At 42.4% G+C, this 21,528-nt stretch overlaps 1 protein-coding gene across 2 annotated transcripts in view; it reads left to right on the top strand.

The window, feature by feature from the left end:
- The window catches only part of SMAP1 (small ArfGAP 1), a 227,291-nt gene that overhangs the window by 180,736 nt on the left and 25,027 nt on the right, over nucleotides 1-21,528 (top strand). The window lies entirely within an intron of this gene.

Raw genomic sequence — 21,528 nt, forward strand, 5'->3', positions numbered from 1 at the left:
TATAAAATATACTGTTAACTACTGTAATTCAGTTAGAATATTTTAAATGCTAGTTCTGTATAACCAAACTTGTCTACTATAACAGTCCATCAAACCTTATTTAACACACAGAATATTAAAAGGTTATGGATTTGATGTAAACCTACATAAACGAGACAATTTAAAGTTGCTAGAAAACTAGTCCTCCTTGAGAAGAGGCTCAGAACTTAATCTTTTTGCTGTCATTTACTGTGCTCAGTTGAGCCATTGTGGCTCATATGGTATTAACTGTGACGGGAGTAAAAATTAATTGTGAATTTCATTGCTTTTTGTGAGTCGAAACCAGACGAGCAACCTAATCGAGCTAAAATGTGATCAGTATGTGCTTCTGAGATTGTCATACCTATTATGCCTTTTCAGGCATGAGCTGAAAGGAAAAGTCATAATATATCATTCTGTACACAAATTAGGACTCTAAAACAGCCTGATGTAAGGCCTACACATTTTTTCTAAAAAGAAAAAAAAAAAGCCTATAAAACCGTATTGAGAAAAAAGACAATCAGTTGAATTATTTGCCTATAATTAAAATATTAAAGATAAATATATACGTTAGTTATTTAAAGATTTTTTCTTAAGTTTTGCTCTGCTGTTTCAGAAAGCCATTCTCTCCCTCTTGGCACCCTTCGCTAGAGTTTTGTATAGCTATCATTTTATTGCTTAAGTAAAAACAGTAAATTAAAACTTGTTGGGGGGTGGGTATAAGTCCCTTATTCTGCAAATACATGGGATCATAGAATCATAGAATATCAGGGTTGGAAGGGACCCCAGAAGGTCATCTAGTCCAACCCCCTGCTCAAAGCAGGACCAATTCCCAGTTAAATCATCCCAGCCAGGGCTTTGTCAAGCCTGACCTTAAAAACCTCTAAGGAAGGAGATTCTACCACCTCCCTAGGTAACGCATTCCAGTGTTTCACCACCCTCTTAGTGAAAAAGTTTTTCCTAATATCCAATCTAAACCTCCCCCACTGCAACTTGAGACCATTACTCCTCGTTCTGTCATCTGCTACCATTGAGAACAGTCTAGAGCCATCCTCTTTGGAACCCCCTTTCAGGTAGTTGAAAGCAGCTATCAAATCCCCCCTCATTCTTCTCTTCTGCAGGCTAAACAATCCCAGCTCCCTCAGCCTCTCCTCATAACTCATGTGTTCCAGTCCCCTAATCATTTTTGTTGCCCTTCGCTGGACTCTCTCCAATTTATCCACATCCTTCTTGTAGTGTGGGGCCCAAAACTGGACACAGTACTCCAGATGAGGCCTCACCAATGTCAAATAGAGGGGAACGATCACGTCCCTCGATCTGCTCGCTATGCCCCTACTTATACAATATATATATTGTATAAAGGGATATAACTTTATTATAATATATATATTAAAAAACAGTTAAATTGGGAGAAGTGTATGATGTTCTGGACTGAGCTGTCTCTTCAGGAAGGAGGAGGTAGATTTGAGGTGAGTAATATATCCTGTTAGGTACAGGAGGAAGAAAGGAGCATGCCTTAAGGAAATTGCTGCTGAGGTTTTGCTTTTAGCAACACCTTTATTTGTGACTTACACGGTTTTATTCCCTCTCCTTGCTAAAGAGAGGGAGAATCCAGTTCCCGAGTTTGTTGTTTTTGCTCGTTAAAATTTAAGACCAGCATTTGTCACCAAAAGGGAATGGAGAAAGTGAAGGGCTTAGAGGGATAACCACATCTGAGGAAGTTTTTAGGTAGCATTGTGATTACTTTGTTGACCCAGTGTGTAATGATGTATTTGAAAATTACACTTACCTTTTTTTAAAAAAAAAAAGTGTTAAGACTTGCTGTTTTCTGTTTGCATCCAAAATGGCAACATTCTATATTAGACTTCATCTTGACAAAGAGGAATTGATCACAGAACTGAAAACTTAGTGATAGCTTAGATGGAAGTGATCCTGACTGTGCAGTGCTTTGTAAAATAACATTAATACATCTCTATTTCTACTGGAGATGCCTTGCCTGATACATGCTAAGACCACATTTCTTTTTTGCAGCTGCATTACATGCACCCACGTCTTCCCCCTCATCTGTTGCTTCCAACTGATGAGACCCTAGCTTGTACCAGAAGCTCTTATTATTAGATCCTAAGTCCATGACCTTAGACTTTGTCCTATTGAATTTTATCACGTCTGTTACTCCAGTCTTCAAGGTCATCCAAATCTTCCTGTATAATAATCCAATCCTCCTCTATATTGACGGGGCTTCCCGACTTTGTATCAACAGCAAATTTCATTAGCACACTCCTACTTTTTATGCCAAAGTCGTTAATAAAAATATTGAATAAGATTGGTCCCAAGATTGATACTTGAGGAACTCCACTAGTTACCTCCCTCCAGTCCGATAATTCACCTTTCAGCACAATCTGTTACTGTCTCCAATTAAACCAGTTCCTTACCCACCTTACAATTTTTGTACTAATCCCCATCATCTTGAACTCATTTCCCATGTGGAACTGTGTCAGATACTTTACTGAAGTCCAGGTACATTAGATCTACTACATTTTCCTTACCTAAAAAAATCAGTTATTTTCTCAAAGAAGGAAATTGGGTTAGTCTGGCATGATCTATCATTGGTAAATCCTTGTTTCATTACCTCCTCTTTTCCATTTGCCTCCATTAATTTAATTATTATATACTTCACAATTTGTTTCAAAGTCTTGAATACTACTGAGGTTAGACTAGCAGGTCTGCAATTGCTCAGGTCATTTTCCCCTTTCTTAAATGTAGTACAACATTAGCTATTTTCCAGTCATACAGTATTATGACTTGATAGATTTAGTGAAATTTGTTGCTACTGGACTAGCAATATCGTATGCAAGTTCTTTCAGTATTCTGGGATGGACATTATCTGGCCACTCGATTTGAGCACATGATGCTCTGAGTTTTTCTTCCACCATGGTGATTTCCATTTCTGTGTGGTGTTTTGATTGGCCTTCATGCCCATGTTCCATATTATCATCCTTACTGAAAACCAAAGCAAACTATTTAGTTTTGGGGGCATACCTAAATGATTTTTAATCTTCTCCCCATAGTGGCCCAACCACACCCTTCCTTATTCTCTTTTTGTTTTTATAACTAAAAACTGTTGTTTGTTTTAATTTCCATGGCAAGAGCTAATTCAGCTTGACTTTCTTGCTTTATTCCAACATTTTCCAACCTCCACAATGTAGTTTTCTTTGCTAATCAGTCCCTTTTTCTATTGCTTATAAGTAAGACTAAGATTTTTGTAATGGTTATTTTTAGTAAAAATCATGGACTGGTCACGGGCAATAAACAAAAGTTCACGGACGCTGTGACCTGTTTGTGATTTTTGCTACTTTGACTCCATGGTTTCCCGCACCACTGTGGTGGCTGGGAGCTGTGGGGTTCCCCCTCCGCCCACGGTGGCTGGAAGCTGCAGGGTAACCATATTTCCCAAAAAGAAAATGGGACACCCCCAGCCGCTCAACCAAGGCATCCCCTTCCCCCTGTGCAAGGCTGCTGCCCATTGCTGGAACCCTGAAGAGGGCTCCCTCAGGAGTCTGTCCCCTGTTGCTGGAACTTCGTAGGGGGCCCCCTGTCACTTGTTGCTGGAACCCTGCCACGGCCCCAGTGGCTTTCAGCTCCAGAGTCCTGCAGCCTCTGGGGCTGAAGCAGAGAATGTCATGGAGGTGACCTCCTTGACATAAATGTAGCCTTTCCTATAGGCTCTCTGCTTACTCCCAATAACCTTTTTGAGGTGGCTATTCATTGAGTTGGGTCCGGGTCTTTTCCGACAAGTTTTTTCCCCTTTCTTGGGGAATCTACATATTGCAGATAATTTTTGTATAGCTAATTTAAAGAAATTCCAAGCCTCTTCCACTTTTAAGTCCTTGTGCTCTTCAGTCCAATTGACTTCTTTTAACTGGTTCCCTTAATTTCCCACTGTGTGCCCCTTTGAATCAAAAAACATAGTTAATGACCTGGTTTTGATTATCTTTCCATTTAATTTAAACGGCGTCAATTCATAACCACATAATCCAAGGTTATTTTCTATGATGTCCTCACTACTTATTAAAACCAAGTTTTAAATTGCATTGCCTCTTGTTAGTTCAGTGATAATTTGATGAAGAAACCTGTAGTCTGTCACATCCAGGGCTAACTGAGTCCCACCAGTATTAGTAGCATTTATTCTCCAATCTATATCTGGGCTGGTAAAGTCTCCCGTTATGACACAATTCCCAGTAGTATTTATCTCTGTAATATTAGAGATCTATATGCATAGCAGAGTCTAACCCTACAGGGCCTATAGCAGACTCCTAACACTTTCCCAGTCAAATCTCTTTTACAGTCCTTCCCCTGAGTGATTTTGACCCAAACAGATTCTCCTATGTCCTTATCACTTTTTTATTTTTTTTTTACAGTTTACCATATCATTGATGTACAATGCTACCCCACTACCTTTACCTTTTTCCCCTCTCTCTCCTAAATAACATTACCTGTATTCCCCCGTTTCTGTAATCTCCATAATATCCTGTTTCACGACCTGCACCAGTAGTTCTAGTTTATTCCATTTTATTGCCCATGCTCCTTGCATTTGTGAACATGTATTTTAATTGTTTCTGACAAACCTCATCCAGTTTTCTAGCCAGATTAGGTATAGGCCTGTTACTAACTGTAACATCTTAACTGACTACTACTGCATCAACTGAATGAATGTTTTTATTTGAAAACTGAAACGCCACATCAGCGTTGATAATACCATCTCTAGAAAAAGGCATGTGGTTCACGGTTCTCACCATGAAGAAGCACACTTTCATGTGAATATTCACTTCTCTCACAGACGATGCCTCACATTTGCTCCACCACTGCCAGTACAGTGTACTTCCATTGGGCTCACTACAGCTCTGAGAGTCTTCATAAAAGCGTTCTCAGTAGCAACTCAAGTCAGGCAAGACAGCTTCACATGGTCTTCCTGCACTTTAATGATTGGCTTCTAACTGGTCGTTCTTGCCTGGATGTTTTAGCATCAGCTTTGTTCCTACTCCTCCTGTTAGCATCCCTAGGAATCTCTGTAAACATGGAAACATCTACCTTGATTTGGACCCAAACCATAGAATTTATAGGAGTGACACTGGATTCAGTCAAGGTGAGGAACTACCACCCCAGGAGTGGATTTCACTCTATAGGCACTCTTATAGACCTGGTTACATTCAACCCTTGAACATAAATTCAGATGTACCTTGCCCTCCTGTGCCATATGGCACCAAGTACTTATGTAACACCATTTGCCAGACTCCAGATTTGTTGCCTGCAAGCTTGGCTCCAAACAGAATATATACTGAGTGTGCACAGCATGATTACAGTAATGACCGTTCCTTCCAAGGTGAGGGCCTCTCTGGCATGGTGGAGAGACCCTGGACATGTATGCGTGGAAGTTCCTTTTGTATCCCCAACGCCTGACAAAACAATCGTTACAGATGTCTCCCTGATAGGTTGGGGAGCCCACATGGACAATCGCACTGCACATCAATCTTCTGGAATAAAGCAATACACAAAGCTTGCAAAGCATTTCTACTCATCATGCAATCTGAGCATATTGTGATAATGTCAGACAACACAACTACTGTCTTCCTTATAAACAAGCAGGGAGGAGCATGCTCTGTCCCCCTCTATATGGAAGCGGTCAGTTTATGGAAATCACTGGCAGATAATCTCAGCCAGCATTTTGCCACCAATCATGAGTGGGAGTTGCATGATTCAGTAGTAAAGAGCATCTTCACTCAGTGGGGAACCTCCAGTTGTGACCTGTTTGCCTGAGGATGTGCAAAATATACTATTTCTGGGGAGCCCAAAGTCATCACTCTCGGGCAATGCTCTCCTCTTGCCTTGGACAGATCATTTCAGTTATGCCTTCCCTCCCATCCCACTACTCTCTCAAGTTCTACAGAGAATTCGACTAGCCAGGGCACAAGTCATCCTCATTGCCCCTAGATGGCCCAGTTTTGGTTTCAGAGCTTCCTGCAAATGTCATCCCATCCACTTATAAGCATTCAAACCATTCTTGATCTCTTGACCTTGAAAGATGGCAGGGGTCAGGCATCCCACCCCAGATGCTCTTCATTGCCTGGCTTGCTATTTGGATGGACATTATGTCTAAAGCACTCCTGCTCTGAATCCATACAAGTCATCCTTAACAATAGCAGGAATGTCTCCACCAGAAAATTTAGTCAAGTGGAAGCATTTCTCTATCAGGGCCTGCAGTACTACAGATCTTCAGAGATGGTGGATACTTCCACTTTTGTGGACTGTCTTCTTACCCAAAAGATTAGAGGTCTTTCCCTTAGCTTGCTACATGTTTATCTGGTGACAGTTACTGTGTTTCACCCTCCAATGGATGGTTACTTGGTCTTCGTCCAATCAGTAACAGTCAGGTTTTTGAAGAGCCTGATCAAAACCTTTTTGCCAGTACGGAAATCGGCTCATCACTGGGATCTTAATTTATTGCTCTCCATAGTCATTAAGCCATCCTTCAAAACTTCTAGCTACATATTCTGTCTCTCTGTAGGTCTCCTTCCTTGTTGCCATCATCTCAGCCAGAAGAGTAGGTGAACTTGGAACACTAACGGCCAATAATCCGTACCCTATGGCCTGGGCTAAACTACAGAGTTAGGTTGACGTAAGCTTCCTTGCATCAACTTAACTGTGAAAGTGTCTCCACTAAAATTTTGCTCCCGCTGATGTAACTGCCCCATTACACTGCCTTTAATAACTCCACTTCATAGTAAAGAGTCATAGTAAATGTAGTTAGGTCACCGCGGTGTCAATGTAGACACTACATTGTTTACATAAACACTAACTGGTTTTCAAAGCTGTCCCATAATACCCCAGTTTGTACCGATTGTACTGTCGGTCACTTCTGATGAGGATGCACACCGCCAACACAAGGAGCAAAGTATAGACATGCACAAGCAGGTCAACTTAATTTTGTAGCGTAGACATGCCCTATATTTCATAAGGATATGGTCTTGCTATGATTATACCCAAAATTCATTCCTAAAATAGTTTTGGAATTTCACATAATCCAGTCAGTCCACTTACCTGAATTTTTCTTGAAGCTCCATGCCTCTAGCAAGGAAAGGAGACTTAATTCCCCCAACATAAGATGAGCGTTGGCATTTTACTTGCAGAAAATGAAATAGATCAGAAAGGTACCTTGACTGATTGTTCCATAGCAGAACAAGTATGAGAACAAGCTATAGCCTTTTAGAGAATTTCTAAGTGGACCTCTGGCTATATCCTACTCTGCTATCAGCACAGCTTCCTCCCCTGCATGGGATTAAGGCTCATTTTACGAGGGCACAGTAGCATCACTTCAAGAGGTGCCTCTGCTTGATATTTGCAAGGCGGATATATGGAATTCCATCCACACATTCACGAGACATTATGCCTTGATTCGGGACTCCTCCACTGTTGCATCATTTGGGGCAGCAGTTCTACAAGCAGCTATACCGTCTGCATCCTTCCTCCCTTCTCCTCTGAGTGCTGCTTGCTAGTAACCCATGGTGGAATACACACAGGGACCAGCACATGAAGAAGAAAGGGAAATTATGTACTTTATTGTTACTGGAGTTCCATACCCACAGTGGAATACGCATAGGGATCACACATCTCGGGGAATTCCAGTTACATTAAGGAACGTAACTTCCCTTTCATAGTACAGATACAACTGTGATACCAAAAAAGCCCTCTACCTGATTATATTTTCCACTTATTAGTAAAATAGAATTAAAACTGATACAATGATGTAGCAGCTCTTCGTAGTTTCAGAGCATTGTAATGCAATAATAGTAGTTCAGTCTTTCAAAGTTTATTCCCATAAAAGAACAGAAATGTTACATTAACAAGAGTTAAATTGGGCTAACTCATAACAGCTGAGGAAGTCCATACCTTTTTTTTTAAGTGTCTACTCCATATAATGGCAAATTCTGTTCAAATGTGAGGAAATATAGCTCTGAGAGCTGTAAACTGCCAAATATTTGATTATGGGCTATTGACTTTGAAATCCAAAGATTCTAAAATAAGTGTCACCAGCCTGGGTAACTATTTCCATGCTGATCATTTTAGTAGTAGTGTTCTTGTCACATAGTCCTAAAGTACATCCTACGCTTCCCTAATTGTCAAAATCGCCAACTGTCTCAGCAGTCTAAATCGCCCCTATATTTTAATATCAAAAACTATGACTGAGGCAACTGTACTGGTTTTTATTCATTTTTATATTTAAATAATTAAAACTAAATTTTAAAAATTTGTTTGAACTGCCACAGTATTTCAGTCAGAGTACTGCAGGTTCCAGGGACCTTGCCATACAGCTAGCTTTGGCTTGCTACAGAACAGCAGTGTTTTTCAACCTTTTTGATACTAGGAACCAGCTTGATGCCTTCCAGTACTGTGTCTGGGAGATCTCAGGGACCGGTGCTGATCCACAGATGAGTCATTGAGAAATACTGCTGTAGAGTACTTAGGCCTTGCCTATATCCAGTCACCTGCTGCTTCTCCTCTTGCATCATGTGCTGTACCAGCTCAGTATCCTTATACTCTTCTGATTGTCTTCTTTTATACTCCGTTCAATGTATTCACTCATTCCACCCTAGGTAGATTGAAACAAGCAGATTTTATGAAAAATATATTTTAAAAATACAGAAAATGATTGATTGATGATTGTGCTGAGATCTTTTCTGGGTGAATACAAATTTAATTGGATCAGCATGTGAGGATAATGTCATTCCTAAAGGAAAGTGATGTTTTTTAAAATAGTTCATACTGGCACTTTTCATTTTTGAGATGTTTTGCAGCTCTCAAATAATGTTGAAGTATCACTTTTCCATGTGCGGAATTTGCAGGAAGAAGTAAAACTCAGTTTCCATTTTATGCATCATTCAGCAGTTAGATGTACCATTCAGAAAACACAGAATTAAATATGGATAATTGCACATGTTAAAGTAACTGCATAGTGTATTAGCACTGGTAATGAATGATCTGTGAAGACAGATAAGTAATTGTCATGGTTTTTCACTTCACATTTTAAGAAATTCATGTAATATAAGCAAGTTAATTATTGACAGCAAGCTTTAAAAATATAACCTTTTTAATCTGGATATACAAGAATAGAGCAGACTATTATAAATTTTGTTGTAAGTAGCAGGAGATGATCATTAAACAAACATGACAGGCAATGCATTTCTGGGCATTAGTCTGTCATAGTTGGTGGTAAAACATAATACTGAAACCACCTGAGGATGATGCAATCCTAAAAATGTAGTACCTTGTTTACAGCGCTTAACAAGTATTAGGAACTAGAACTGAAAGTTACAAATCCATGGAAACAGGCATGTGTATTTACTAGACAATATTAGCATAGACATAGCGTCACCGGCAACAAATTGTAAATTTCCATTTTTAGTGGATTTCGGAGAGAGAAAAAGGCAAACTAATATAGCCCTAAATGTTACTAAGCAAGCATGCTATTTACCCAGTAGGAAAATATTTGTATAGTAAAATTGTCTTTCAGCATGTCAGTTCAGGGTCACATGTCCAAGCAGCTCTCAAGTTATAACACTCATACAGACTTCCTGGCTCTTGTGTCTTTGGGGAATTCCTCCTTACTTTGGGAGAGCAAGAAACCAGTTTTTTCCTCTGAACACTTCAGACTTTCTTGTACCTAATGTAATGTGTGATTGAAATTCTTATCTCCCAAGTGAATGTGGGACTAACGCTGCATCCTAACATCCAACCCTGTATATCTGATAAGCCCGCATTTCTGTCTGTTTCATTCCTGCCTGCATATTCACAGGGTTTTAATGATCCTTCATATACATTTTCTAGATGGCTTTCTCTCCCCCCCCCCCCCCCCCCCCGGCCCTTTTTTTATTACTTTCCAGCCCATCTTTGGAGATACAAGTATGCGAGCAGCTTTACTCCTGAAAGAATTCTGCGTCAAACAATTAAAAACCCTAAAAGGTGCCGTTTTCTTAAATATATCTATTTTTCTTGGCCAGAAAATTCCAATAAAATTTTTAAAAAAATCAGTAAAATCCATGAGAGATGTATCATATACTGGTGCCCCTCCCCATGTCAAATACACTGTTAAATGTACAGTACTGCCTTCTGATCCTGTTTAAGGGTTAAAATAAGACCTGAGAGCAGCAGCAGCATCTGCTACTGTAAAATGTGGCAGGCAGCAGTCAAATGTTATCTGTGTACTAGCATAAATGCAAAAAGAGAAGGAACAGCAGTTGGATCATCTTTAACTCTAATAGCTAATAAATATCCATTTTGGGACCAGCTAGGAAAGACAATTTGAAAAATAAATGGATGTTAAGTTGTTCATTACCTTTTCTGACTGAGCATGAAAGTTTTGCCTTGAGTGTACCCTCATTGCAATGAAAACTGCCATGTCTAGTACTTTACCCTTAGCTACTGATGCATCCTCCACAGAGGTGATGAATTCAAAATGAAAATACTGTTTATTTCTGTAATACTGTTTATTACTGTAAGCTGATGGTCACTTCTGCTTCTTACTGCTTTTTGAGATTCTAGTCATGATACTCAGAAAGGCTTTTTATAAATTCTTAGCTTGCCATCTCAGTATTTTGATTCCCTTGTATCAAAATACAAATCTTGTGTTGTAATCAAGATGGCATTCTAAATTATTGGAGTTTTAAAAATTGATTTTGCACCTTGCCATCAACTGTACATCAAATATTTTAATAATGGGTGGGAAAAAAGGGAAGGAATTCTTTAAGTGATTCCATTTGTCATTTGTTGTGGTCTCTATTTTGACATATATTGTATGTAAAGTCTTAATAGTGTGGTAGTCATTAGTCACCTTTCCCACTTTTTCAAGCAAATAGTGGGCTATATACCTCTCTGCTTTTAATGTGAATAGAAAGAAACCAATCCTGATGGAACCCATGCAGGGAAGGAGTGATAAAACTAGCCAGCAATTTTTCCTATTTACTCCCAAAATTTCATTAAAGCCATTGCCAGAAAGAAATAGGTTATAACTGGGAAGGTTTGGGTTTTTTAGCTGTTATGCTCCACACTTGAGATAATGACAGGTTTCAGAGTAACAGCCATGTTAGTCTGTATTCGCAAAAAGAAAAGGAGTACTTGTGGCACCTTAGCGACTAACCAATTTATTTGAGCATAAGCTTTCGTGAGCTACAGCTCAAGTGGCTGTAGCTCACAAAAGCTTGTGCTCAAATAAATTGGTTAGTCTCTAAGGTGCCACAAGTACTCCTTTTCTTTTTACTTGAGATAATGGTTCAGCCTATTAGCTTTGTGAGCTCCAGAAAAAAACACCCCAGAGAAGGGGGCATACATAAAGCACCTGCTAGCAGGGACCAATTGGGAGTATAAGTTCTGAAAGAGCCATGCTGCTTAGTGAAGGGAGTTGCCAATGGATCTGTGCAGAGACATCAGGCCTCCATCTACAGGTGTCCCAGGAACTGGATAGATCTCAAAATACCTGTTGGCTTAGGAAGCCCAAACCCCGTTGCTGCTCTACAAGGAGCTAATCTTTTCCCTAAAATGGGAAGTTGATAGGAAACTCTTCAAAGTAAAATTTGTCCCTCTACACTATATGGCCTAGAGTAGTTAATAGCATTGTGTAATGCAGAGTACAACATTAAAATGCTCTATACCTAATTACAATTTCATAACAAGAAACTTAATTGTGCTACACTATTGCTTTATGGTATATTTTAGACTTCTGTCATATTTTAAAAATATGAAGTCTAAGGCTTTAACAGATTACGTGCTAGACTGCAAAACAGATAATCCTGAGTTTGCCTCTTATCATTATTGCCACAGAATTATCAGAGGTTTTAGCGGAAAAACAGTAATGAAAGAAAACCAGGTTTCCAGTACATTTTTGTCTCAGACATTAGAGAATACAATTTATTGACCTCTATGGATAAATGTGTGGCTTGAAGGGATTGAAATTAATGACCGTCCATATTCTCCACTATAATACGAGTCACTTATAAATATATTTTAAAATAAATTATGGTATTATTAATATTGAGGGGGAGGCATAATACTGATAAGCTTCCATGGTGTGCACTGCATGTTATTTTCCTCCTGAAGTTAGTTTTTAGTGGAGCAATGAAGGTTCAGTTTATTTGGTGATGATTTCCTTAATAAGTTAAAAGTATAAATTGACCTTTTGATACATTTTTGAGTAAATAAGTGTGTTTATAGTATTTCCATATCACAATATACTGTTAAACTTTCCTTTAACTATGTAAGTATTGTAAAGAGCAATGCTTCATCGTTGTTGTTAGGGCTGTCAGTTAATCAGAGTTAATGCATTACATTAATGCAAAACAAATTACCTGGATTAAAAAAATAGCCACAATTAATTGCAGTTTTAATTGCACTGTATTAGAATAAAATACCAATTTAAATTTATTATAAATATTTTTGGATATTTTTCTACATTTTCAAATATATTGATTTCAACTACAACACAGAATACAACATGCAGAATGCTCACTTATTTTTTATTACAAATATTTGCACTATAAAAAGATAAACAAAAGAAATGGTATTTTTCAACACCTCATACAAGTACTGTCATGCAATCTCTTTATCGTAAAAGTGCAACTTACAAATGTAGAATATTTTTTTTTTACATAACTGCACTCAAAAACAAAATAGTGTAAAACATTAGAGCCTACAAGTCAAAGCAGGAAGGGGCATACGAATGTTTTGAATATCTGGTATGTAAATACCTTGCAACACTGGTTACTACAGTACCATGCGAGTGTCTGTTCTCACTTTCAGGCGACATTGTAAATAAGAAGCAGGCAGCATTATCTCCTGTAAATGTAAACAAACTTGTTTGTCTTAGCAATTGGCTGGACAAGAAGTAGGACTTAGTGGACTTGTATGAGGACCCTGAAGGGTCCCATTTATACATATAGCTGAATAGATTTTGGGAGAGTCTCAGACCACAGAAGGTCCCGGAGCCCCAGCTCCAGCCCAATCCTGGACATCTACACTGCAGTTTTATAACCTTGAAGCCCAAGCCACGCAAGCCTAATTAGGCTAACATGGGCCAGCCCTGGGTGTTTTATTGAAACCGGTAAAAGGGCTTAGACTGATGCAACCAAAATTTGGGGTTGAGAATCTTGATTCCCATAGTACTGATGATTTATAAGTAACACAGTTGTAACATTGGAAAAATGTTGCTAACCTTAAATACATAGTGGTACATGTTTGTCTTGTGTCTATTTTGAAAGCACCCGGAAATTCAACTCCTTATGTGTACGCTTCCAATGTGGAAGTTTTCATATCTTCTTTTGAATTTTTAAGTGATCCAATTTTTAAAAGATCCTAAATTTGACACACACCCCTCCCCCACTGGAAAATTGGACCATTTTGGAGTCCAAGTGAGCAGGTTTTTATACATGTTCCTACTTTTTCAGTGAAAAGCACTGCCCCTTTAAGAAAAGGCAAATCAGTTTGAATGGGAAAATGTACAAAATTCCACACTGTTTCATTATTTATTATCTGTGTTACTGTAGCACCCAGGAGCCACAGTCATGGACAAGGACTGCATTATGCTTGGCATTGTTAAAACGAACAACAAAAATACAATCTCTGCCGTAAAGAGTTCACAATCTGAATGCAAGACAAAAGATAACAGAAGAATATAGACAGACTGGGAAGTACAAGGAAACAATGAAACCATATTGGTCAGCATGATAAGTAGGGCCCTACCAAATTCATGACCATGAAAAACACGTCACGGACCATGAAATCTGGTCTTTTGTGTACTTTTACCCTATACTTTACAGATTTCACCAGAGTTGCTCAAACTGGGGGTCCCAACCCAAAAGGGAGTTATGTGGGGTCGCAAGGTTATTGTAGGGGGTATCCTGATATTGCAACCCTTACTTCTGCACCTTCAGAGCTGCGTGGCCAGAGAGTGGAAGTTGTTGGCCAGGCGCCCAGCTCTGAAGGCAGCACCCAACCAGCAGCAGCGCAGAAGTAGCGTGGCAACACCATACCATTCCACCCTTACTTCACGTGGCTGCCTTCAGATCCGGATAGCCAGAGAGTGGCGGCTGCTGGCTGAGGACCCAGCTATGAAGGTGGCAGCACAGAAGTAAGGAGTGGCAATCCCATCCCAGGCCATCCTTGCATCTGCTAGCAGTGGTGCTGCCTCCAGAGCTGGGCTCCTGGCCAGCGGACACGCTCCAGGGACTACTAGCACTGCAGCCCGCCCCTGCAGCTGCTGTCGCAAAACTCTTTCCCATGTGTCCCCCAGACACCACCAACCCTCTTACCAACCTCCTGGCTCCAGTCTGTATCCTCTGCATTCCACTCCTGTACCATTGCTGTCCAGCCTTGCGGACTCCCAGTACCCAGTGCACTCAACAGCCTTCCCTCTGCAGTTTAGCCCAGCTGAAGTACAGTACCCACTGCACTGTACTCCAAAGGACAAGGTTGCACATGATACCTGGACATACACAAATCTTTAACTGTCCCAGGACCCGACCTCCTCCTGGGACCCTCCCTTCACCGACCCTCCACAGCGCTGATGTGTTTTCTTTCTCTCTCTCTCCTCTGGTTGCTTTTTAATAAAAGGATTGTTTTGATTTGAAAGCAATCTTTAGTCCATTAATTGAAAGCAGAGAGAGCCCTGCAAAGCACCAGGCAATTTTCTTAAACCTTCATAGTGCATCGTCTGCACCAATTACAATCACCTCCTAGCATTACAAGCATAGCAACAAATATTAGTGACTTGCAGCTTCAAATTGCTGCTTCCAGGCATCCCTAATCCTTATGGCCCAGAGCTGTGCCCTTCTAATAGTCCTGGTCTCTGGCTGTTCAAATTCAGCCTCCAGGTACTGAGCCTCAGTGGTCCAGCCATGAGTGAAGCTTACACCCTTCGCTTTACAAATATTATGGAGCATGCAGCTATAAGCATAGGAATATTGTCATTGGCCAGGTCCAGCCTCCCATATAGGGAGTGCCAGCAGGCTTTTAAACCACCAAAACCACACTCAGCAGTCATTCTGCACTTGCTCAGCCTGTTGTTGAACCACTCCTTGCTGCTATCAAGGTTCCCCATGTATGGCTTCATAAGCCATGGCATTAAGGATTAAGCAGGGTCTCCCAGGATCACAATGGGCATTTCGACTTCCTCTACGGCGATCTTCTGATCCAGGAAGAAAGTCCCTGCTTGCAGCTTCCTGAAAGGCCAGTGTTCCAAAAGATGCACACGTCATGCACCTTTCTGGACCAGACCTGCGTTAATGTCTGTGAAACACCCATGGTGATCCACAAGCACCTGGAGAACCATAGAGAAATACCCCTTCCGATTAATGTACTCAGTGGCTCGGTGGTCTGGTGCCAGAATTGGAATATGCCTGCTATCTGTCGCCCCGCCGCAATTAGGGAAGCCCATTTGTGCAAAGCCATCCACAATGTCATGCATGTTGCCCAGAGTTGCGGTCTTTAGGAGCAGGATGCAATTAATGACTCCACGCTTCCGTCGACACATGTCCAACGGTTGACTTTCCCACTCCGAACTGGATAGCGACTGATCGGTAGCAGTCTGGAGTAGCCAGCTTCCACAGTGCAGTCACCACACACTTCTCCAATGACAGGGCAGCTCTCATTCTCATGTCCTTGCGCCGCAGGGCTGGGGCAGGCTTGTCACACAGTCCCATGAATGTGGCTTTCCTCATTTGAAAGTTCTGCAGCCACTTCTCATCGTCCCAGATGTGCATGAGGATGTGATCCCACCACTCAGTGCTCGTTTCCCGAGCCCAAAAGCGGTGTTCCTCTGTGGTCAGCACCTCTGTGAATGCCACAAGGAATCTTGTGACGTAGCACTTCGCATGGTGAGATCAATTTCACGCTCCTCTTGCCTTTGTAGTTTAAGGAATAACTCCACTGCCACTCGTGATGTATTAGTGAGAGCGAGCAGCATATTGCTCAACAGTGCAAGATCTATTCCTGCAGACAGAAGAGGCAGAGGGCGCAATACACAAACTGTTCAAAGATGGTGCCAAATGTGAACGGAAGCTGGGGATTGCTGGGATGTGAAGCAATGCATCACGGGGCATTGGGCCAGGACCCAGGATGCCCTGTGACTCCCTCCGCCTTCCGACAACTCTTAGCGGCAGAAGAGGAAGAGATGCTCTGTGGGATTGCTGTCCAGAGTGCACCGCTCCGAATACCACTACAAGTGCCACTAATGTGAACATGCTGTTGCACAGGCAGCTGACAATGTGAACGCACAATAGCGGTTTTCCTTCAGCGCTCTCTGAGTGGCGCTGTAACTGCCAGCGATGTAACTCTGCCTGTGTAGACATACCCTCAGAGATGTGATTCAGAATGAATGATCAAGACTTAGACATAGCCTGAGGTGAAAATGACAATTTGTCATCATTCATGAAACTAAATTTCTATGTCACAAAATGGCCTTGTCAAGGTTCCTTCCCCACTCTGAACTCTATGGTACAGATGTGGGGACCTGCATGAAAGAATCATAGAATATCAGGGTTGGAAGGGACCTCAGGAGGTCATCTAGTCCAACCCCCTGCTCAAAAGCAGGACCAATCCCCAATTAAATCATCCCAGCCAGGGCTTTGTCAAGCCTGACCGTAAAAACTTCTAAGGAAGGAGATTCCACCACCTCCCTAGGCAACGCATTCCAATGTTTCACCACCCTCCTAGTGAAAAAGTTTTTCCTAATATCCAACCTAAACCTCCCCCACTGCAACTTATTCTTACCAGCTTAGGTTAAAAGCTGCCACCACCAAAGTGTTACACAAAGAACAGGGAAAGAGCCTACTTGGAAATGTCCTTCCCCCCAAAATCCCCCCAAGCCCTACACCCCCTTTCTTGGGAAGGCTTGATAAAAATCCTCACCAATTGGCATAGGTGAACATAGACCCAAACTCTTGGATCTTAAGAACAATGAAAAGGCAATCAGGATCTTTAAAAGAAGAATTTTAATTAAAGAAAAAATAAAAGAATCACCTTTGTAAAATCAGGATGGTAAATACCTTACAGGGTAATCAGATTCAAAACATAGAGAATCCCTCTAGGCAAAACCTTAAGTTACAAAAAGACACAAAAACAGGAATATACATTCCATTCAGCACAACTTATTTTATCAGCCATTTAAACAAAACAGAATCTAACGCATTTCTAGCTAGATTACTTACTAACTTAACAGAAGTTCTGAAGAGCATTCCTGACCTGGTCCCGGCAAAAGCATCACACAGACAGACCCTTTGTGTCGTGTGTGTCCCCCCACCCCCCCCACCCCCGCTCCAGCTTTGAAAGTATCTTGTCTCCGCATTGGTCATTTTGGTCACGTGCCAGCGAGGTTGTCTTAACTCTTCACAAGTGAAAGGGTTTTTCCTCTGGCCAGGAGGGATTTAAAGGTGTTTACCCTTCCCTTTATATTTATGACACGCCCCCCCCAAATCACAGATAGGGTGAAACGCTGGCTGGGATTTCTTCCTGGAGCTCTAGGAGAAAACAGAGTTAATCAGACACATGCACCTCTAAATATGCTAACAAGTATATAAAGACTAACAATATTTTCCACATCTCAAGGACAATTTTAACCAGTTGATTCTGGGAAACTTTCACGGGAGAGTGCATCAGCCACTTTGTTAGAAGCTCCTGAGATGTGTTGGATGTAGAAATCAAAATCTTGGAGAGCTAAACTCCACTGAATAAGTTTTTTGTTATTTCCCGGCATGGTATGAAGCCACTGTAGCACAGCATGGTTGGTTTGCAGGTGGAAACGCCGTCCCCAAATGTATGGGCGTAGCTTTTCCAGAGCATAGACAATGGCGTACCATTCTTTTTCACTGACTGACCAGTTGCTTTCCCTCTCAGACACCTTCTTGCTGAGAAACACTACAATTCTTGATCCGGTCCTTCCTGCATTAAAACTGCTCCCACACCACACTCGGATGCATATGTGGTTACTAGAAACGGTTTGTCAAAGTCTGGGGCCCTTAGCACAGGGTCAGACATGAGTGTTGCTTTAAGCTGGTTAAAGGCCTTCTGACATTCTTCGGTCCACTGAATGGCATTTGGCTCTTTCTTTTTGGTTAGGTCTGTCAGTGGGGCGGCAATTTGGCTGTATTGCGGCACAAATCGCCTGTAATATCCGACCAAGCTTAAGAAGGATTGGATCTGTTTCTTTGACTTTGGGACAGGCCACTTTTTGATAGCAGCCACTTTGGCCTGTAGGGGGTTGATAGTTCTTTGACCCACATGGTGTCCAAGGTAAGTCCTCTGTTTAGGCCTATTTGACACTTCTTAGCCTTAACAGTTCTGCCTCCCTTATGCGCTCGAAGACCTTTTGTAGATGTTGCAGGTGTTCTGCCCAGGAATCCAAGAATATGGCCACATCATCAAGGTAGGCGACTGCATATTCTCCTAATCCCGCTAGGAGACCATCTACAAGTCTTTGGAAGGTGGCGGGTGCATTTCGCAGCCCGAAAGGGAGCACTTTAAATTCATACAGCCCGACATGAGTGGTGAAGGCTGACCTTTCCTTGGCGGATTCATCTAGAGGTACTTGCCAGTACCCCTTGGTGAAGTCTAAGGTAGAGATGAACTGGGCCCGTCCCAGTTTCTCTAATAGTTCATCTGTGCGTGGCATTGGATAGTTGTCTGGGCGAGTTACAGCATATAGCTTCCGGTAGTCCACGCAAAAACGTATCTCCCCATCTAGTTTGGGAACTAGAACCACTGGAGATGCCCATGCACTGTCAGAGAGGCGGATTACACCCATCTGTAGCATATCCTGGATCTCCTATTCTATAGCAGTTTTAGCTTGAGGAGACACCTGGTAAGGTTGGGCTTTAATTGGGTGAGCATTACCTGTGTCAATGGAGTGGTATGCCCGTTCAGTCAGTCCTGGGGTGGCTGAGAACATCGGCGCGTAGCTAGTGCTCAGCTCCTTGATCTGCTGTCGCTGCATACACCCAAGGTTCATGGAGAGGTTCACCTCTTCCACGCCACCATCACTTTTCCCTTCGTAGTAGACACCTTCAGGCCGCTCAGCGTCATCTCCTCCCTAGGCTGTAAACTGACAGACCTTTAATTCTCTGGAATAAAAGGGCTTTAGAGAATTAATATGGTACACCTTAGGCTTTCGGTTGGAGGTGGGGAATGCTATGAGATAATTAACAGCTCCCAGGTGCTCCTGGACCATGAATGGCCCTTCCCACGACGCTTCCATTTTATGGGCTTGGAGCGTCTTTAAGACCATGACCTGGTCCCCTACTTTGAAGGAATGCTCTCTGGCATGTTTATCATACCAGGCTTTTTGCTCTTTTTGAGCATCCTTTTGGTTTTCTTTAGCAAGAGCCAAAGAGGTGGAGGGTGTTTTGTAGGTTGGTAACAAAATCCAGAACGTTAGTTCCTGGAGGTGTAAATCCCTCGCATTGGTGCTTCACTAACTGTAATGGCCCCTTAACCGCGTGGCCATATACAAGTTCAAATGGTGAAAACCCTAAACTGGGATGTGGTACAGCTCTGTAGGCAAAGAGCAACTGATGCAACACTAGGTCCCAATCATTGGGGTACTCATTTACAATTTACGTATCATGGCCCACAGAGTTCCATTAAACTTCTCCACCGTGTCATTTGTTTGATGGTGGTAAGGAGTGGCAACCAAATGATTTACCCCATGAGCTTCCCAAAGGCTTTCCACAGTTCCTGCCAGGAAATTAGTCCCTGCATCTGTGAGGATGTCGGAGGGCCAACCTGCCCTGGCAAAAATGTCTGCTAGTGCCTGGCACACACTTTTAGCCCTGGTGTTGCTTAGAGCTACTGCTTCTGGCCATCGGGTGGCAAAATCCATGAAAGTCAGTATGTACTGCTCCCCTCTGGGTGTCTTTTTCAGAAAAGGACCCAGAATATCCACAGCTACTAGCTGAAATGGAACCTCGATGGGGAGTAGCTGAAGAGGGGCTTTGACCTGGTCTTGGGGTTTTCCCACTCTTTGGCACACCTCACAAGACCGGACATAGGTAGAAACATCCTTGCCCATTCACTCCCAGTGGAATGACCTCCCCAAATGGTCTTTGGTCCTGTTCACCCCAGCATGGCCACTAGGATGATCATGGGCCAAGCTCAAGAGCTTGACCCGGTACTTAGTTGGAACTACCAACTGTCTCTGAGGATGCCAGTCTTCCTGGTGTCCACTAGAAAGGTTTCTACCACAAACCTGGATCGATTAGGAGACCTGAGAGGCAGTGGGTTGCTCCATGCTGCGATCCAAGCTTTCTGGAGGCTTTCATCTGTTTCCTGTTCGGTCTGGAACTGTTCCCTTGATGCTGGAGACATCAGTTCCTCATGGGATTGTGGACCTAGGCTTGGTCCCTCTGGAAGTGATGGAGGTGATGGGGCTGTTTCTGTTGACTGTGAACCACTCTCCGCTGGTGCACTATGTTGGGGTTCAGGCTCCAGCTGAGCCTTTTGTGTAGGGTTATCTGTTGCTGCTGGTGCAGGTTCGGTGGGGCCCTCTGGTATTGGGGTTGCAAGTACTGGATTCAGTGCTGGCAATGGTTCAGGTGCTGGTTGTTCCACCGGTTCTCTGGGACTGGATTCACTACTGCTGTTGCTGACGTTGGCATGGGGTCCGGTTCCATCACCTCTGACCGGGTCCTGGTAGAAGTTTCCGGAACAGAGCTAGGTGTGACAGCTTGCTTAGCCTGGTTGCGGGTGACCATTCCCAGCCTTTTGGCTAGCTTCACATGATTGGCCCAGTCTTCCCCCAGCAGCATGGGGATGGGATAATCATCATAGACTAGAAAAGTCCATGTTCCTGACCAGCCCTTGTACTGGACAGGCAACTTGGCAAGATGATAACCAATTGCTATCCAGGATTTTCCTGCTCTCTAGAGCTATCATCTCATCTTTCTAGCCTGATTCCTGCCTCATTCAGGGTAACATGTGGCTGTGTTTGGTCCATTTGCCTCTTGACAAGGCTAAAAACAAGACTTCTACTTAATTATACTTCTTGAACTAGAGCGTTCTTGCAGGGACCTCAAGTGTCCTTTCTGCTTTCCAGTGAGTGAAACCTTTACTACCTCAGTGGAATGAGACAGTGGCTGAAGCAATTTCTTTGACTGTGAAGACAGAAAACCAGCTTCTTGACTACCTAAAGAGTGGGAGAAGTTCATACATAGGGGAAGAGGCGCTCCATGTAGCAGAAGCAAAGCAAGACAATTTCTGGGACTGAAAGACAAAACTAGCCAACCCAAAGGGGGAGAAAAGCTCACCCATGGTTGGGGGGACAGAGGAGGGAGACTGTCTGTGAGGCAGCCTCAGACTAGGGCGTATCAATGAACTAACTCGAAACCCCTCTTTCCTTTGCCTGTGAAGTGTTTGAGTAGATCGGAGAGTACTCCCTAGCTGTTAAATCTTGCCAGGAGGCTTTAATCTCCTCACCTAGGA

The sequence above is a fragment of the Caretta caretta genome, chromosome 3, assembly GCF_965140235.1.
Source record: "Caretta caretta isolate rCarCar2 chromosome 3, rCarCar1.hap1, whole genome shotgun sequence".
Classification (NCBI taxonomy): domain Eukaryota; kingdom Metazoa; phylum Chordata; order Testudines; family Cheloniidae; genus Caretta; species Caretta caretta.